The sequence below is a fragment of the Camelus bactrianus genome, chromosome 8 (genome assembly GCF_048773025.1).
Source record: "Camelus bactrianus isolate YW-2024 breed Bactrian camel chromosome 8, ASM4877302v1, whole genome shotgun sequence".
NCBI classification, from domain to species: domain Eukaryota; kingdom Metazoa; phylum Chordata; class Mammalia; order Artiodactyla; family Camelidae; genus Camelus; species Camelus bactrianus.
Window position 1 is genome coordinate 42356407 of NC_133546.1, and position 3747 is coordinate 42360153.

General features: G+C 38.2%; 1 pseudogene; it reads left to right on the top strand.

Moving 5' to 3' along the window:
- The first annotated feature begins 260 nt into the window (after nt 1-260).
- LOC105077402 (CWF19-like protein 1 pseudogene) lies at nt 261-968 on the top strand (annotated as a pseudogene).
- The last annotated feature ends 2779 nt before the right edge of the window (nt 969-3747 follow it).

The window sequence follows — 3747 nt, forward strand, 5'->3', positions numbered from 1 at the left end:
GGTCGGATGAAGCTTCATTAAATGTTATTCATAATCACCTTTCCAGAGCAGATGGCTCTTTCCCACTTCCACAAGGCTGGCTCAAAATAATGATGGTTAAAATTAAATAGGTGTTTTATAGGCAACACATACAGAGGATGAAATCATTCCTGCTTATATGACCAATGATTTGTTTAAAAGCTAGGTGTACATTTCTCATCATTTCTTTAATCACCTGTAACTGCTCTGTTCTTCTGTAAGATGGCTAAGGGGATAGGTGCATGAGGCAGGGAAGGAAGTGTCCATCTACAGGCAAGTAACAAGTCTTCTCCAAACGTAAAGCAGCCTCGCAGATCTCCCCAGATTCCAGGCCCTTGCTGGTTTTGCCCAGCTTGCCCAAAGTGGAAAAGCATCTTGTGGTCAACATTGGCACACATTGCTACCTTGATCTGGCGAAAGGAGGCTTATCTGATCACTGTGTCCTTATCCTGCCCATTGGACACTACGATTCAGTGGCAGAGCTTTTGGCAGAGGGGGCGGTAGAGGTGGGTAAGCATAAGCTACGCTGAGGCAGTGCGTTAAGAGCTGAGGGAAATGGTGTGTTCTATTTTAGAGAGATAACAAGAGACATCACCTCCAGCAACAGGTCATTCCTGTACCACTCAGCCCCTACACCCCCGATGACATTAGAGATGGCTTCATTACCCGGGCACGGGAACAACAGAGTGCGCTCCTGGAAATCCCAGAGCACCCTGCCATCCAGCAGATTGCGCAGCCAGGGTAGCATATTGTTATGTTGAATTTGACACAGGAGAGAAGCTTGTCCACAGAGTTAAAAGAAATTTTCCTTTGCAGTTTGGATGGCCAATCAAGCCATCCTTAATATCCCAGACAAGTCTGACTGGAGGCAGTATCAGAGCAGCAAGGAAGAGTCCGGTTCCCGCTTCCTGAAAGAGTCTGAGCCCCTCGCCTGCGTTCTGGATGACTAACCAAAGCGAGAGGGACTTTATGAACTTCACAGGAAGTAGTAGCAGCCTGTTTTTAAAGACAGTTCCCCTGCTTTTTTGTACAATGTCATGACACATACCTTCAGGAAAAGGCCTAAGATTGAATGGCTTTTGAAAAAAAGTAACATTCTCAGATGAAAATCCCGTATGTTGAAAGCATGTCTGTCATCCAGCTCCACGTACAGCTTGTGTTTATCAACATTTTCAAAAACGTTTAAAGTATCAAATAAAATCCAAATGCTTTTCCATGAAGAAGAAAAATGTGTGATGGGTCAGGGCAACACAAATTCTGATATTTTTACTTTAGGCTAAATTGGGCAAGTATTTGGTTGGCTATTTGAGCTTAAAGAGCTTAAATAATTAATTAATATTTACTAACTTCTGATACACTATATAGGTGTATGTGTTTTGTGTGTGTGCTTGTGTGTGTGTCTGTTTAACAGGGAAGAGTGAAGCATGCTATACCAGAACTCTCTCAAAATTGCAAGCCAATGGCATCGTAGAACCTTATTATTAATGGATATCAGTACACAGAATAATAAAATATATGTCAAACTGTAATGAAATTTAATCCTTCTGCATTTCTATGTAATGCTACCCAGATTATGCAAAGAAATGTGCTTCAGAAAAAATAGTAGAGGAGTATCATTCTTCTGTTTCATCCATCGGGCATCATAAAAATGTATTTTCTATCTCTGGGGTCTGGGGTCATCACGGCATTAGGTAAAGGGATTCAGGTGCCCCATCTTTGCTCCTCCTTTACCCTGTAACCTTGGACGGGTCACTTGGCCTCTCTTGTTCACAATCATCTCTTCATAGTATGAGGCAATAACTTCCTTAAAATATATTCGAGGTAGGAAAATGTCAGACAAGATGGTTGATGTTAATGCATTTTGCAAATTATAAAATGCTATACAAATTTAAGATACAACACAAATTCTTCTGAGTTCTTGTGTGCTGACCTAGATACATACACATCCACTATAAACACTTTCACACACACACACACCCTCCCCCAGAAGCTTGAGAACGAAGTGTCATGCCATGTATATGTTGCATACTCTTATACGTTAGGATGCATGGATCATGAGCGGTGTGGGAGGGATGGGGAAGGAAGACACAGAGGTTTGACGGACTGAAGCTACTGCCCCAGCTTCTATCCTACCAGTAATCTTTTAGTTAAACAAATAGAAAATGGTGTGGCGTTCACTGCTAGGAAAGGTATCTGTGGCAGAAAAATCAAATTTAATCATCAAATTACATTATAGTCCCCTAAAGGCTTTTCTTATGGAAAAAAATTATCATCTCATCTCCATTTAGAAGAATACAGGATGGTAATTTCTCAAATAAATTACAAAAAAAAAACCCTTTTTCATGAACGGTATCTAGAAAAATAGTAAGAAACATGAAGACTGTCATAGAGAGCAGAACTGCATTCAGTATTATTTTAAATAATATTTCTCTATAAGAGGTAATTCTACTGACAGAAAGTTGGAGAAATGTGAAAAACTTTCAATTTGGGGGATTTAATTCCAGCCAGTTTACTTTCTTTTTTTATCCAACACAAAAGCTGAAAATGCTGTCTCCTGCGGTTGAATAATTGGACCATCTTTTCTGTAGCTGTTGCTAAACAATTTATCATTATTAATTTTGCTTATTTCCTAAACTTTTGTTTTGTTTAGTTTTAGATATGCCACAGACCAGTCTTTCTGACTGTCTTTATTTCAAGAACTACTTTAAACAAAATTCCAATCTATTCATTTGTGTGTTGGTCTTAATTTTCTTCTTGACTTCCTAAAGCTTGTTAATTATTACTTTTCCTAAATTCTGAAATTAAAAATGTCATACACCAAGGAAGGGGCATAGTACAGAAGAAAAACTGTATGTAAAAATGCTTAAAATCTTGGACTTCAGAGCATCTTTTATGCAAAATAGAGAAACATAGTTAAATAGATTGGGCTACATGAAAATATTAGCTGCCAATTTAGAAATGCTGATTATTATATTTTATTCTGGTATATTTTCAGAAGCAGCAGAGGCTTGCATTTGTCTTTTGTCATCAACCTGAATTTATATTATAAATAAAAACTGACAAACTATTGTGCAGTATAATATGATTTATTTGGTACTAATAAACAGATTTCCAGATAGTGGGACAGGGAGGGTGTAATGGCTGGCAGGACGGCTGCCATCTTTTAGTTTCAGGTGACCAGGATGTCCGGGAAGAGGAATAGGTAAGCAACTGATAGTTCTAGATATAGCTCTGTCCCCTATTTAGTTAGTATTTAAAATGTTCACAGATCACCCAATAATTTTTCAATTTTTATTTTACGGATTATTGTGAGTTTTCATCTTTTTTCTGTATCTTCATAGACAGTTGTGTTGCCAAAATAATGACTAAAGTATAGATTCAAACAGAAATTATAGAAAAGAGAGTAAAATATTCTTGGAGAATATAAAATTCTGATTGAAGTTGGAAGTAATTATTTAACTTTAAAATAAAATGGAAAAATAAGTCTGGGTATCAGTTACCGACTGAGCCATATCAAAGGAATAAAACTGAGGCTTAAAACAACATCTGTTTGCTTACAGATGTGCAGTTTGGGCTGCACTCCATTGGACAGTCTTTCTACTAATTTCACCTGGGGTCACTCACCCAGCTTCTGGGATTGAGATTTTTTTCTGGGAAGGGATGGTCCAGAATGCCTTCACTCTTGTGTCTAGTGGTTATCCAAGACAGTCACCCAAGGCACCTCAATTA